The 16,873-nt window shown below is 44.2% G+C and overlaps 1 protein-coding gene across 2 annotated transcripts in view; it reads left to right on the top strand.

The window, feature by feature from the left end:
* Window positions 1-16,873, top strand: part of LOC126259776 (nocturnin) — a 419,155-nt gene that overhangs the window by 201,492 nt on the left and 200,790 nt on the right. The window lies entirely within an intron of this gene.

The raw sequence follows: 16,873 nt of genomic DNA, 5'->3' as shown, positions 1-16,873 counted from the left end.
AGGGCAGCAGTCGAACATTTTCTGTATCCGGAAAGGCCCGTACAGGAACTGCAACATGCGGTCGTGCATTATCCTGCTGAAATGTAGGGTTTCGCAGGGATAGAATGAAGGGTGGAGCCACGGGTCGTAACACATCTGAAATGTAATGTTCACTGTTCAAAGTGCCGTCAATGCGAATAAGTGGTGACCGAGACGTATAACCAATGGCATCCTATACCATCACGCCGGGTGATACGCCAGTATGGCGATGACGAATACACGCTTCTAATGTGCGTTCTCCACGATGTCGCCAAACACGGATGCGACCATCATGATGCTGTAAACAGAACCTGGATTCATCCGAAAAAATGACGTTTCCCCTTTCGTGCACCCAAGTTCGTCGTTGAGTACACCATCGCATGCGCTCCTGTCTGTGATTCAGCGTCAAGGGTAACCGCAGCCATGGTCTCCGAGCTGATAGTCCATGCTGCTGCAAACGTCGTCGAACTGTTCGTGAAGATGGTTGTTGTATTGAAAACGTCCCCATCTGTTGACTCAGGGATCGAGACGTGGCTGCACGATCCGTTACAGCCATGCGGATAAGATGCCTGTCATCTCGACTGCTAGTGATACGAAGCTGTTGGGATCCAGCACGGCGTTCCCTATTACCCTCCTCAACCCACCGATTCCACATTCTGCTAACAGTCATTGGATCTCGACCAACGCGAGTAGCAATGTCGCTATACGATAAACCACAATCGCGATAGGCTACAATCCGACCTTTATCAAAGTCGTAAACGTGATGGTACGCATTTCTCCTCCTTACACGAGGCATCACAACAACGTTTCACCAGGCAACGCCAGTCAACTGCTGTTTGTGTATGAGAAATCAGTTGGAAACTTTCCTCATGTCAGCAGGTTGTAGGTGTCGCCACCGGCGCCAACCTTGTTTGAATGCTCTGAAAAGTTAATCATTAGCATATCACAACATCTTCTTCCTGTCGGTTAAATTTCGCGCCTGTAGCACGTCAGCTTCGTGGTGTAGCAATTTTAATGGCCAGTAGTGTATGAAAAATATAAGCACTTTTAGTAAATTCTTTGTCGAGAATGGGATCATTCCCGCATGACCGCTCACCCTCTGTCTCTTGGATCCCCACCTGCTGGTTGAGGATAACCCATTTACCTAACTTTACGCTGCCACAGAACGCAGTCCGGCGTACGCCTGAGCAGCGCTGGGTAGATAACCCGCGGTGCACCGGGTGACCTTGCCGGGGACGCGCCATACCGTTATCCCGCATACTGTATGGCTGGGGGGGGGGCGGCACGCCAGTGGGCGCTGCCGGAAGGTGCCGGTCGCCGTCTCTTTCGTGTTGTGTTGTGTTTTGATCAGCAGGTATCCCACCATTGCCGGTCGCAGCGACCACAGTACAAGAGGAACAAGCAAATAGATGTTACGATAAACGGCGGAATCACCAGAGTACCGTGAAATTCATTTTGGGAGTAGCTGCTATCCGTGTAAATAGATGTTTGGATGGTTAGTTATTTGCATGAAACTTCCTGGCAGATTAAAACTTTGTATCAAACCGGGCCTCGAACCCGGAAGTCCACCTTTAACGGTCAGTGCTCTTACCTACTTGGTATCCAGAACGTAAGCAAGAAGTTATGGCGGTCGAGTGTCAGTCCGTGTAGATGATTCATTCGTTAAGAGTATTGCCTGAAAAAGGTACAGTTCCACAAGCGGTTCTTGATCCAGTACACAGGTTTAATCTGCCAGGGAATTTCAAAGTCGCACCATTCAGTTAAAGAGTGAAAGAATATGTCTAGTTACCTGCGTGCTTGATCTCTCGCTATGGTGAGTAACGAGTCACTCACGTTACAATTATTAGACGTTTTCTCGGTACCGAATTAGCAACATGCTGACCACAATGAGATTTTCACTTTTCAGCGTAGTGCGGCAGGTCAAAACTGCCAATCCGAGATTCGAATTCAGGACCATTGCCTTTCGTGGGCAATTGCTCTATCAACTCAGTTACGCAAACACGACTCGTGACCCGTCCTCACAGCCTTACTACCGCCAGTGCCTTGCCCTCTGCCTTTCAAATGGTTAAAATGGCTCTGTGCACTATGAGACTTAACATCTGAGGTCATCAGTTCCCTAGAACTTAGAACTACTTATACCTGACTAGCCTAAGGACGTCACACACATCCATGCCCGAGGCAGGATTCGAACCTGCGACCGTAGCGGTCGCGCGGTTCCATACTGAAGCACCTAGAACCGCTCGGCCACACCGGCCGGCCCTTCTGCCTTCCAAACTTTAAATGCTGACTATTTACATTACTATTTAGTTCTATGTCCATATTCCCTATCCCCTCCCAATCTCTCTCTCAAACATGTGACGTAAAATCAATCTTTTATTGACATTCAAATTATAAAAATCTAACAGGTACTTGGCGAAAGTTACTACAGTGCTGTTTTTAAGCTTGCGCTCCTCATCATGTACAGTTTACATATACGCTCTGTAGCGATGTTAAAATGTCGCATATCTTCTAGAAGAAACAATGTACAATGAGGATACTACTATCGACCAGCAGGAAACTCAGCTTTTTTAAGCACTCGATTCTTACTAGCGACGCGCACCACACTTCACCAGTTCTCCCATGTATCTGACGTTCTGGAACCACAGCAACGTCTTAATGTTTTAAAGTGTGCTTAAGGCGTTGCCATTTTTGCATACTCGCATCTGTACCTAATTACTATGCGAATGCTTCGCTCCACACACCTGCTGTTGCTCAACGCTGATCATGAGCGTGAAGTGCTAGTTTCTGATAGCTCCATATGCTGTTAAAATCCAACGTAGCTTACGGCCCACACCACTCGTAAGTTCTTCTCTGGTATTCGTGAGATGACGGTAAGAGGTTTACCTGAATCAGTATACTCGTAATAGTTTAACCCGATGTTGTTGAATGAAGACCTGAAATTGCACAACTTCAAAGATAAAATGACCACCCATCTGGATCCAACGATTTCACTATGATGAGATGCTCAGAGATATTTTTTCCTTTCTTTTTTTAAATTTATTGTCTTCTGTCTCATAGTTCCAACAGCTATTAGCTATAAGTTACCAACCATAATGTCGTTACAGACATTTCATTGTGGCCACAACGGGCAAAAAATTAACCGTTTCCAGAAAACATAACCCCAAAACAGTGTATCACCGCCTCTGGTCTTCATAATGGGCTTAATGCGGCGAGGAACACAGTCCAAAATTATCATCAGGTATGTCACATCCAGCTGAAGCCACTCGCTGAAGGCTAGATCTCATAGAGCTGACAAACAGCGTCGATTAGGATTGCTACGTTTCATCCACTGTTCCAAATACTTCCAGACATTTTCTATAAGATTATTGTCCGGTTATTTAGCCGTTCAGTGTGCTTTGGTGTCTGAGTATCTGTAAAACCAGGAATGTATGCATGCAGATCTGTTGTCATCGAAGACGGGAGTTTCCGTAGCATAATCATGAAGATATAAAAGAAAGTGTAGCACTTGTTGAGAATGCTGAAATAAACGCCTTGCCCCGTGTTCACGGTCACCTGAATGAGCTGCACCAAGTGTGGCGCAAAAAACATCACATAACTAACCACGGCTCAGATTGTATCCTCCATACACTGTGGGTTAAATGCCTCATTGGGCCGTCTGTGCATTCGACGTCTTGCATCATTTGAAAAAAGAAGCGAAATCGCGACACTTCTGAAAAAACTGCACGCCTGCAGTCAGCTGCTTCCCAGTTTCTGTGTTGTTTCACCCTCTGGAGACGTGCGGCTTTACGTACCGCTGTCATCAACGACGTTTGGAGAGGTAAGCCACTCGAAATGTTCGTTGCACGCAGTAACCTTCGCACTCTTCGCTCGGAAAGTAGTTGAGATGGATCCGCATTCACTAACAGCAGCAATTCTTTTCTGGTTTGAAGCGCTTTGCCGTTGACAAAGCGTTACACTCTTCAGCGGTCCTTCTCGGTTTGGACCTTTTTACGATCAGTGTTGTTACGCCGTACTGCCTCAGTCCGGGTTGTACGTCACTCAAGACACGTTGGACACTCCGCGTTGATAGATCAAGCCGCGAAACTGCATTACTGCCATTTTGTCCTTCTTTGGACCACAACCAGTTTCTGAAAGTCATGCACATTTTAGAAAAACTTTCATTTTAATTGTTGGATAGACCATTGTCCAGAGCAAGAGATGGAAGAGGAATTATAGCACACGATTAATCGGACAAAACCTCACTGTTAGACATACCGAAACACGTTTGATTACTGGGCAAACTTCTGCGTTGTCGTCGCTGACTGGCTGCCGCTTGCGGCCATACCTCCATAATGGTGCTTTTATAACATGATTCGTAAAATTGACTCCACAGGGTAGGCGAGAGAGCTAATGCGCTGCATCCTGGACTCGGGTAGGGGCGCTGGCCCCAGATCGAATCCGCCCGGCGGATTAACAACGAGGGCCGGTATGCCGGCCACTGAATGTGGTTTTTAGGCGGTTTTCCACATCCCACTAGGTGAATACTGGGCGGGACCCCACGTTCCGCCTCAGTTACACGACTCGCAGACATTTGGAAACGTTCGCACTATTCCATGGCTTACACTAGACGCAGACAGCTGGGGGCCACTAATTCCATTCTGGGGGAGGTTTCGGGGTGGTGGCAGGAAGGGCATCCAGCGACACTCAGCGACTAACACTGCCAAATCAATACTAACACGGCCGACCCTGCGTGAAGCGGGACAAAGGCCCCAAGAAAGAAAGAAAGACAAGCTAATCGTAAATTTTGCCGGGTCGATGTCCCCAATCCCGATCCGAGTTTATTATCTTGTTCACTTTCTGTACATACATGATAACTATGCTGTGGCCCCTCGCGTGTTCCATGATGATAATAGGGCTGCATGAAATCATTTCTGGACTGACGGGCATTCAAACAATAAATCACTGTGGCCCCACTAAGTCAGTCAATCTTAGTCCCACAGAAAATGTCTGGCAATATTTGGGGCAGTGGGTGACACGTAGCTTTCAACATCCACGTAGATTGTTTCATCTATGGGATCTAATCATCCATCAGTCACTCCAGCTGGTTATAGCATACCTGAAGAAACTTGTGGACGCCCTTCTTCTGGGAAATGGGCCATTTTGTGAAGGCTGGCGGTGATATTATACAGTATTAGCACAGTGTCTCCTAGGGGTGATTAATTTTTTGTGCAATATAGTCTGGATCGACGTTATGGGTGGTACTTTCAAGTTAATGACTGTTGGCACTACGAGACAAAAGCCAATAAATTGAAAGGGAAACGAAAAGTAACGAAGATCTCTGAGCATTTGAACGCAGTCACATATTCGGACCCAGATGCATGGATCTTTCTGTCTTCGAAGCTCTGCAGCTACAGGGCTTCTTTCACGACCCTCGAGTTAATCTGTTGTGAGTACCCCGATTCACGTAAAACTCTTTCGGCTAGGTCGTCAGTAGCTTTGCAGAACTTATGAGTGGGTTGGACCGCAGGCTACATTGGATTTCAAGCGCAGCTGGAGCTTACCATTTTAGTGCGCTGTCAGGATGGTCCTTATTTTTTCAAATTTCGTGTTTCTTCACGAAGATTCCCAAGTTTCTTTCCTTTTGTTTGAAAAAGAATTTTAAGACTTCTTTTGTTGAAATTGAAGACGAGGAATCTATACCGCAGTGGCCGAGAATTTGCATCATGCCACTACGTGTTGTTTATTACTGATTATGCGTGGGCTTGACTGCTGTCATTAAAGTGGTCCTTATATGAGTGTTACATAAAAATGTCAAGTGATTTGAGAACATCCCTCTCCATTTTCTTTTCTTTTTTTTTTTTACTTTTGGCACGGTTTGATAATATTCCAAACTCCATTATAATTAATATTAGCAACGGAATTAAACATTGAAATAAGTCTTATATACTGACATAAGTGTGTGTTTTTCAACTAGAATAAACACCCGAAATCAACCTGACAGAAATTTGAGAATTACTATATAACAGAATATTCAAAATCAATTTTAGTTTTAGCACAAATTTCTTTCCAGTTTTTTTTTTTTTTTTCAGTCAGGGCATTTTCTCCGGTGGTCTTGCACTCATCAAAAATTACTTCTTTTTGTTCATCATCGGCTGTTAACAGCTCATTGAAGTCTTACATTAACTTCACTTCATCTTTCCGCCATATCGTATTTCACCTTAAGATTTTTCGTAGCCTTTTTGGCATTGAGGCAGGAAGTGTTTGAATCCCAAGAAACAGGAACCTTATTTAAGGAATCTAAAGCTCTACTTAACTTCTTCAGCGTCCAAACAGTTAACTGAAATGTATTCATCACTGCGCTGCAGAACCACAATTTTATTCTGGAAATCCTTTCTTCCAGGACTGCCAGTCCCGCAAATTTCGTAGTAGAGCTTCTGCGAAGTCTGGAATGCAGGAGAAGAAAAGCTGTGAAGTAAAGCTGTGGAGACGGCTAGCTCAGCAGGTAGAGGACTTGCCCGTGAAAAGCAAAAGTCTCGAGTTCGAGACTCGGTCCGGCACACAGTCTTACACTAAGGTGACGGAAGTCATGGGATACGTCCCAATATCGTGCTGGACGTACTTTTGCCCGGCGTAGTGTCTGGCCTGTACTCAACAAATCTTTCCAAGTCCCCTGCAGAAATATTCAGCCATGCTGCCTGTATAGACGTCCATTGCGGAAGTGTTGCCGATGCAGGATTTTGTAAACGAACTGACGTCTCGATTATGTCCCATAAATGATCAGTCGGAATCATGTCGCGAGATCTGCGTGGCCAAATCATTCGCTCCAATTTCCCAGAATGTCCTTCAAACCAATCGCGAACAATTGTGGCCCAATGCACAATGTAACTGGAGCATTGTCATCGATAACATGAAATCCATGAATGGTGTCCAAGTAGACGAATATAACAACTTTCAGTAAATGATCGGATCAGATGGAGCAGAGGACCCAGTCCGGTCCATTTAAACACTGAGCAACCACTAGTTTCGACAGTGCCTTGTTGACAACTCGGGCCTGTGGCTTCTTGGGGTCTACGTTGTGCTGTCAGCAAAGTCACTCGCTTCGACCGTCTTCTGCCATGGTCCTCAAAGGCCATATTTCGCCTCACTGTCCTAGCGGACACATTCGTCGTATGTCTCTCGTTAGTTTCTGCGGTTATTTCACGCAGTGTTACTTGTCTGTTGGCACTGACAACTCTATACGAAGGCCGCTTCTCTCAGTGGTTAAGTGAAGGGCGTCGAACACTGCGTTGTGCGTGGTGATAGGTAATGCCTGAAGTTTGATATTCGCTGCACACTTGACACTGTGGATCTCGGAATATTGAATTCCTTAAGAATTTCAGAAATGGACTGTCCCATGTGTCTAACTGTAAGTCCCAGTCAGCGTTCAAAGTCTGGTAATTCCCATCGTACGGCCATAATCACGTCGGACAAATTTTCACTTGTACACTACTGGCCATTAAAAGTGCTACACCACGAAGATGACGTGCTATAGGCGCGAAATTTAACCGACAGGAAGAAGATGTTGTGATATGCAAATGATTAGCTTTTCAGAGCATTCACAAAAGGATGGCGCCGGTGGCGACACCTACAACGTGCTGACATGAGGAAAGTTTCCAACCGATTCCTCATACATAAGCTGCAGTTGACCGGCGTTGCCTGGTGAAACGTTGTTGTGATGCCTCGTGTAAGGAGGAGAAATGCGTACCATCACGTTTCCGACTTTGATAAAGGTCGGATTGTAACCTATCCTGATTGCGGTTTATCGTATAGCGACATTGCTGCTCGCGTTGATCGAGATCCAATGACTGTTAGCAGAATATGGAATCGGTGGGTTCAGGAGGGTAATACGGAACGCCGTGCTAGATCCCAACGGCCTCGTATCACTAGCAGTCGAGATGACAGGCATCTTAACCGCATGGCTGTAGCGGATCGTGCAGTCACGTCTCAATCCCAGATGGGGTCGTTTTCAAGACAACAACCATCTGCTCGAACAGTTCGACGACGTTTGCAGCAGCATAGACTATCAGCTCGGAGACCATGGCTGCGGTTACCCTTGATGCTGCATCACAGATTGGAGCGCCTGCGATGGTGTACTCAACGACGAATCTGGGTGCACGAATGGCAAAACGTAATTTTTTCGGATGAATCCAGGTTCTGTTTACAGCATCATGATGGTCGCATCCGTGTTTGGCGACATCGCGGTGAATGCACATTGGAAGCGTGTATTCGTCATCGCCATACTGGCGTATCACCCGGCGTGATGGTATGGGGTGCCATTGGTTATACGTCTCGGTCACCACTTATTCGCATTGACGGCACTTTGAACAGTGAACATTACATTTCAGATGTGTTACGACCCGTGGCTCCACCCTTCATTCTATCCCTGCGAAACCCTACATTTCAGCAGGATAATGCACGACCGCATGTTGCAGTTCCTGTACGGGCCTTTCCGGATACAGAAAATGTTCGACTGCTGCCCTGGCCAGCACATTCTCCAGATCTCTCACTAATTGAAAACGTCTCGTCAATGGTGGCCGAGCAACTTGCTCCTCACAATACGCCAGTCACTACTCTTGATGAACTGTGGTATGGTGTCGAAGCTGCATGGGCAGCTGTACCTGTACACGCCATCCAAGCTCTGTTTGACTCAATGCCCAGGCGTAACAAGGCCGTCATTACGGCCAGAGGTGGTTGTTCTGCGTACTGATTTCTCAGGATCTTTGCCCCCAAAACGTAATCACATGTCCGTTCTAGTATAATATACTCGTTTATCATCTGCATTTCTTCTTGGTGTAGCAATTTTAATGGCCAGTAGTGTATCACCTGACAACAAGCAGAAATGACTGCTCCGCCAGTGCACTGCCCTTTTATACCTCGTGTACGCGATATTACTGCAATCTGTTTATATACACACCGCCATCCCATTACTTTACATTGAAATGACATCCTCACAGTAGCAGCCTGTAAGGGACTGGGGAGATACACAGAAATCTGTTCAGATGCAGTGGGCAGTGTAGCTAGCGGTGCTGTTGCCCAGAGATACACGCGTCAGCCAGGGGCGGCGTCGGCGCCACAGCAGATGCGACCTGGAGATAGCGGCTGCCGGCCCTGTGTGTGTGTGTGGGGGGGGGGGGGGGGGGCGGAGCGGGTGCGGTGTGAGGCGAGTGCCCTCTCGGCCGGCAATCGGCAGTCGCGTCAGGTGCTGCGGGCGGCGGCAGCGGCTACGGGCCTGCAGGGGCGGCTTGCCAGCCGCACAGCACAGCACGTCTGCGGAAGGGAAGGGGACAGAAGGCCGTCCAAGGCCGGCGCGGCGCCGCGCCAGTCGTGGCAGGGCGCACTGGACAAGCTTACTAACAATGCTGGCGTAGCTGCAATAACATTATCTTGGCACTCTTCCATTTGGTCCGTGTTTGCATAGAAAAACAGTAATATCAGAAGTTGAGTCCGCCTTGATCCAAAACACCTTGTTATTCGTTTATTTCTTTACTATCTCAAACTAGTTTCGGCGACAAATATCACCATCATCAGTGGGGTTCATTAATCTGAAACATGCAGTAAGTGGCATGGTTGTACAAACACAGTAAAACATTGTTACATTAATACGATTCGTCTTTTGAAATATAGTTTTCTATTGATGATGCAAAGCATCTTGTTATTCGTTTATTTCTTTACTATCCCAAACTAGTTTCGGCGACAAATATCACCATCATCAGTGGGGTTTATTAATCTAAATCATGCAGAAAATGGCATGGTTGTACAAACACAGTAAAACATTGTTACATTTTTACAATTCGTCTTTTGAAATATAGTTTTCTATTGATACTCTCATACTACCTTATTTGTTGTATGTCACAGCATGTTTTAAGCAATTATTGGCGCCGTTTGCGACTTCTTTTTCTGTTCCCGTCTTTTTACTAAGCGAACATCATGCCATCTGCAACCATATGAGCGGCTGTTAGTAAGCAAATACTAAAAGGTGAACTTCGTATGTCAGCAGTATATACTTGGGGTTGTGGTAGTGTTGTGGAAACCAGTTATTTGATGTCTACTGAGCTGCTGCGTAGCTATTCGTGTATTCACGTTCGTTGGATGGTATGTGGCAGCTTTTATACACAGAAAAACAAAACTTTTGCACTTTGTTTCTGATCCAGAATATTACGCCATCTTGCTGTTCACGTGAGTCGCGAGAGGCGTATCGCATGTGGCGAGAAAGGCTATGAAGAACTGTAGCGCGAATTACGACGACTTCTATTCATTATTTATGTCTCTGAGTGTGATGGGGAAGTGGTTCTTTTGCGTGTGTGTGCTTTCTGTTCTGTGTCCTTGGTTAGTTCTCTCAGAGCGGCAAAGAGTGTGTTGTTGCAGAGTGTTGTGTTTTCATTTATTACATTTTTGCCTTCGACTATAGCCTTTTGTATGTAGTAATTTTATTTTTGTGTGTATAAATGCAGCCACATACCATCCATCGAACGTGAGTACACGAATACCTAAGCAACAGCTCAGTAAACACCAAATAATTGGTTTCCACAACACTACCACAACCCGGAGTATATACTGCTGACATACGAAGTTCACCTTTTTGTATTTGTTTATTAACAGCCGCTCACATGGTTGGAGATGACATGATGTTCGCTAACTAAAAATACGGCAAAAGAAAAAAAAGTCGCAAACTGCGCCAATAATTGCTTAAAACATGCTGTAACGTACAACAAATAAGGTAGTACGAAAGTATCAATAGAAAACTATATTTCAAAAGACGAATTGTAAAAATGTAACAATGTTTTACTGTGTTTGTACAACCATGCCATTTTCTGCATGTTTTAGATTAATAAACCTCACTGATGATGGTGATATTTGTCGCCGAAACTAGTTTGGGATAATAAACAAATAAACGAATAACAAGGTGTTTTGCATCAAGGCGGACTCAACTTCTGATATTACTGGCGTAGCTGCCCCTCTCCCACCCAGGAGTAGATCTAAGGGGGGGAGGGGTTGGAGAGGGGGTTGGAGGGGGGGAGTTGGAGGGGGAGTTGGAGGGGGGGTTGGAGGGGGGGTTGGAGGGGGGGCGTTGCGAGGTCTGACACCACCCCCAAAACTTTTTTTTTTCCTAAAAGCGTTTATTTGTTACCATGCAGTGTGGTCAGAAACATTCTGAAAACAGCACTGAAGTCAGCCAATCAGGCCATTCGCGAGCAAATTCAGACGGACAGCAAGATACGGTGTCACCAAAAGTGTTCCTCGTTGGATTTCCTAACACTGAACAAGAGAGCGATACAAAAATTGGACATGGTACGGTAGTAAGGATCGAACCCGGGCCAAAGGCTGAGCAGTCTCGTGCGCTTTCATCTACGTTGTGAGAACAACTGGCACTAATTGTATATGATGATGTTTGGTGTGTGGGGCGCACACCTGCTTGGTCATGAGCGCCTGTACAAAGTTCCATTTTCTACACAGTCAAACCTAGCCACATTCACGAATGATGATGATGATGATGATGATGAAATGATGAGGATAGCACAAATAACCTGTCCCCGGGCAGGGAAAATCCCGGACCTGGCCGGGAATCGAATCCGGAACCCTATGATCCAGAGGCAGCTACCCACTATACACTAATTGTATATGGCGGGCTGCTCGAATCTGCGCTCGCAACAACCTGATTGGCACGCATCGACGCTAATTAACAAGCCGCAGCGTATAAATTTTTTTCATAATAATTATTTTTCGGCACAACCCACCCTGCAATACCCTTATAAGCTTTTAAGACTGTTTTCGATCACTCTGCATATCAGTTTCCAAATTTCAAAACCAACGTTCGGACAATTAAGCAACATGCAAACTAAGAGTCCCGCAAATGGCAAAGAATACTAGAGTATTACAAACTACGTTTAACACAGGATACTCATCACTTTCTTACACACGGGCTTGCTAATGTTGTTCGTCTTGTGGCCTCACCCATAACATTCCAACAGGATGAGCGCCGAATCGGGGCGTGCAGTGTGAGAGGTCTGAACGTGGTAGGGAAGCTAGAAAATGTGGAAAGGAAAACGCAGAGGCCAATCCAGATATGGCCGGGATCAGCGGTGTGAAAAGGATAGAAGAAAAGATTTCTGGTCAGAGAAGTATACTATAATATCAACAGCAGCAGAAAGCTGTGCAACGCAAATAGGATTCATTACGAATAGGAAGGTAAACAGAGAGTGAGTTCAGTGACAAGATGGCCCTCATCGGAATCTACAGCACACCAACACCGAGAAAAATAGTTCAGGTATACATGCCGATGTCGCAGCCAGAAGATGAGGAGACAGAGAAAGTATATGAGGATTTTGAACGGGTAATTCAGTACCGGTACGTAAAAGAAGACGGAAATATAATACTTATGAGGGACTGCAAAGCGATTGCAGGGGAAGGAGTAGAAGAAAGGATCACGGGAGAATATTAACTTGGTACTAGTAATGAGAAAGGAGAAAGACCGAGTTCTGTAATAAATTTCAGCTAGTAATATCGAATACTCTGTTCAAGAATCACAAGAGGAAGAGGTATACTTTGTAAAGGAAGATTTCAGTTAGATTACGTCATTGTCACGCAGAGATTCAGAAATCAGGGGCACATACAGTTTCATATCACAATTTGGTAATGATGAAGAGAAGGCTGCAGTTAAAAGACTAGTCCGGAAGAATCAGTGAAGAGAAGGCTGCAGTTAAAAGACTAGTCCGGAAGAATCAGTGTGCAAATAAGTGGGACACTGAAGTGTTAAGGAATGGAGAGATACGCTTCAGGGTCTCTGAGGCTATAGATACTGCGATATTAAGTAGCCCAGTAGGCAATTCAGTTGAAGAGGAATAGATATCTCTTTAAAGGGAACTCACAGAAGTTGGAAAGAAAACCGTAGGTACAAGGCAGGTAACTTAGAAGAAACCATGGCTAACAGAAGAAATATTTCAATTGATTGACGAAAGAAGGAAATACAAAAATGTTCAGAGTTCAGTACTACAGAAATACGAGTCACTTAGGAACAAAGTACATAGGAAGTGCAGGGAAGATCAGGCAAAATGGCAGCGTCAAAAGAAAGTCGAAAAGGATATGATTGTTGGAATGTCGAATTCAGCATACAGAAAAGTCAAAACAATCTTCGATGAAATTAAAAGCAATGGCGGTAACATTAAGACTGCAGTGGGAATTCCACTGTTAAATGCAAAGGTGAGAGCGGATAGGTGAGAAGAGTACACAGAAGGCCTTTACGAGTGTGGAAGACTTACCTGGAGACGTGATAGAAACAACAGTTGATAGGAAAGGGATGAGTTATCCAGTAGCAGAATCAGAGTTTAAAAGAGCTTTGGTCGACTGAAGACCAAGTAAAGCAGAACAGATACATAATATTCAATCGGAATTTCTGAATTCATTGGGAAAGTGGCAACAAAACGATTATTCACCTCGGTGTGTAGAATGTATGAGTCTGGCGATATACCACCTGACTTTCGGAAAACGTTATCCGAACAATTCTGTAGATAGCAAAAGCCAACAAGTGCGAGAATCATGGCACATTCAGCTTAACTGCTCAAGCATCCAAGTTGCTGACAAGAATAATATACAGAAGAATGAAAAAGAAAATTGAAGATGCGTTAGATGACGATCAGCTTGACTTTAGAAAAGGTAAAGGCACCAGAAAAGCAGTTCTGACTTTACGGTTGATAATGGAACCAAGACTCAAGAAAAATCAGGACACGTTAATTGGATTTGTTGATTTGGAAAAAGGCTTCGACAGTGTAAAATGGTACGAGATGATCAAAATTCCGAGAAAATTTGGGGTAAGCTAAAGGTAAAGATGGGTGATGTGCCATAAGTACAAGAACCATGAGGGAAGAATAAACTGGAAGACAAAGAACAAAATACCCATTAAAAAGAGTGTAAGGCAGGGGAGTACACTTTCAACTCTATTGCTCAATCTATAGATCGAAAAAGCAGTGATAGAAATAAAAGAAAGATTCAAAAGTTGGATTAAAATTCAGGCTGAAAGGATATGAATGATAAGATACGCTGATGGCATTGCTATCCTCAGCGAAAGTGAAGAAGAACTACACGGAACTACTGAACTGAATGAAGAGTCTAATGAGTGTAGAACATGGATTAAGAGTAAATCGATGACGGACGAAAGTAATGAGAAGTAGTAGATATGAGAGCAGCGATGAACTTAACATTACAATTGGTGACGACGAAGTTAAGAATTCTGCTATCTAGACAGCAAAATAATCCATGACGGGTGGAGCAACGAGGACATAAAAAGCAGACTATCACTGGCGAAAAAGGCATACCTGGACAAGGTAAGTCTGCTAATATCAAACATAGGTCTTAACTCGAAGAATAAATTTCTGAAAATGTATGTTGGGAACACAGCGCTGTATGGTAGTGAGACATGGAATGTAAAAAGACCAGAATACAAGAGAATCGAAGTCTTTGATAGGTGCTGCTACAGAAGTATGTTGAAAATTATGTGGACGGATAAGGTAAGGAATGATGAGTTTCTCCGCAGAATCAGCGAGGAAAGGAACGAGCTGTAGAGGGTAAAAACTGTAGAGGAAGACAGAGATTGGATACTTCCAGCAAATAACTGAGAACGTAGGTTGCAAGTGCTACTCATAGAGGAAAAGGTTGGCACAGGAGACGAATTCGGGATGGGACGCATCAAATCAGTCAGAAGACTGAATACTCATAAAAAAGGCGTCGTATCCACACCCTAACCTATCAGCATTTTTGTTTATGTATTTTACTACTAGCTTAGTCGCGCTGCCTCGCTCGCCTAGACTGTATGGTCTGCACAGATTCTGCTCGAATTTTTATGTTGTTCACAAGTTGCAATACCGTCAAAACTTTTCACAATAGTTAAGACCATAGAAGCATGGTCTTTTGCGAATGTACTTCTAACCAAAAAGCGATTCTGATAGCTGGAGTTTAAGGTGTCCATTAAATATGCCTTTCGCGTGCTTGTGGCGATATATTCTTGAAAAACTTTCATCTCCTAACACTTCTTCTTTACATCTAACCGAGAAGTGAAATACCAGTTTTCATATATTTAGCTTTTTTTAACGTAACTAAATATGTCCTCAAAAATTTTCATCCCCTATTTCATCTCCTTGGGGGCTGAATTACCAAAAACAGTGAAACACGTATTTTTCTATTTTTAACAGAGATTCCAAACACAAATTTTCGTATATTAAAATTTGACAATGCTTTCACAATGAAATAATTTCATAAAACTTTTCATCCCCTGTTTCTCCACCTTAGCTGTGAAATTTCGAATAATCCATTCGTAAACGGTGACTACAGTATAAGATCAACACCGTCTCCTAATTTCAAGTTTCTATCCTTAGCAGTATGGGCTGGGTGATGATTGCCCCATTTCACACCCTTATGGTTTGAAATTTCCAAAAACGGTGAAACGTATATTTTTTTATTTCTAACCGAGAAGCCAAATACTAATTTTCAAAGATTTAACTTTAAAAATGTTTTCACAATGAAATATCTTCATAACACGTTTCATCCCCTATTTCACTCCCTTATGGGTTGAATTTCCAAAACAGAGAATTGATTTTTTTTATTTCTAACATAGAAGACAAATAAAAATTTTCATAGATTTAGCTTCTAAAATGCTTGCATAATGAAATATTTTCATAAAAATTTCCAACCCCTATTTCACCTCCATAGGGAGTTCAATTTCCCATCTATTTTCAGGGAATCTACAACAGATAAAGAAAGCACAGCATGAGAATTCAGTATGGTAAGATTTCAGCTAGCTACATACTGTTATTTCTCCATATTGTCACCATCATTTGTTATGCACTTTTGCCAACGATGAACAAGGGGAACGGCCCGCATCTCGTGGTCGTGCGGTAGCGTTCTCGCTTCCCACGCCCGGGTTCCCGGGTTCGATTCCCGGCGGGGTCAGGGAATTTCTCTGCCTCGTGATGGCTGGGTGTTGTGTGCTGTCCTTAGGTTAGTTAGGTTTAAGTAGTTCTAAGTTCTAGGGGACTTATGACCACAGCAGTTGAGTCCCATAGTGCTCAGAGCCATTTGAACCATTTTTGAACAAGGGGAACCTGCATGCCGGACTCGCGAAAATCTGAACCAGTTGGGGCTAGCCACTGCCACACAGCTACGGCAGCATCTATGTTTCACAAGTCGTTCATCTTTCTTAGGCCCAACCAGGTGGAAGTCTAGAAGTGTCAAAACAGGGCTTTGCTGTAGAGGTGGTAAGATAGTCCAGTCGAAGGCAATGTGTTTCATAGTCGAAAATCTGCAGTGGTGCCTGTTATTGTAGTATTGCAACTGGACTTTGTTTTCTTCTCAGGATTCACTAGACAACTGGAAATTCAGCCTAGTTCTTGACGTCTTGTAGTGTTCTGAATTGACAGTTGCTTTCAAAACATCCAAAAGCACGACACTCTACCCATTCCAGAACTCTGTTTACATTTGCCTGTACGTGATGGTGTCTTTGAGTTCTTTCTCGATGGTGTCTGCGAGTTCTTTCTCAATGAACTGTCCTTTGGATTCCGGCTCGAAGTGGTGACTGCATGCGTCATCTCTGGCGGTAATGAAGCTCGGAAAATTATTACTTTCAGCCTCTTACTGGTGCAGCAAGACCCAACAAATTTCCATTCGAAGATTTGTTCTGGTTTTGTGTAAGAGTAACCATTCACATAAACCGAAATATTCATGAAATCTTCTTGGACTATCGTCCAAGTTATGGTGTCGTTTTGTCGCAACAGTTCGACAAGTTTCCTGTTTAAGATTTTGCCTAAAGATGAAGGATACGAAACTCTGCGAAATGTTGCGACTCGACTGA

Source organism: Schistocerca nitens, chromosome 5, assembly GCF_023898315.1.
Source record: "Schistocerca nitens isolate TAMUIC-IGC-003100 chromosome 5, iqSchNite1.1, whole genome shotgun sequence".
Taxonomy (NCBI): Eukaryota; Metazoa; Arthropoda; class Insecta; order Orthoptera; family Acrididae; genus Schistocerca; species Schistocerca nitens.
Note: the sequence above shows the minus strand (reverse complement) of the source record. Positions and strands in the feature narration are given on the sequence as shown.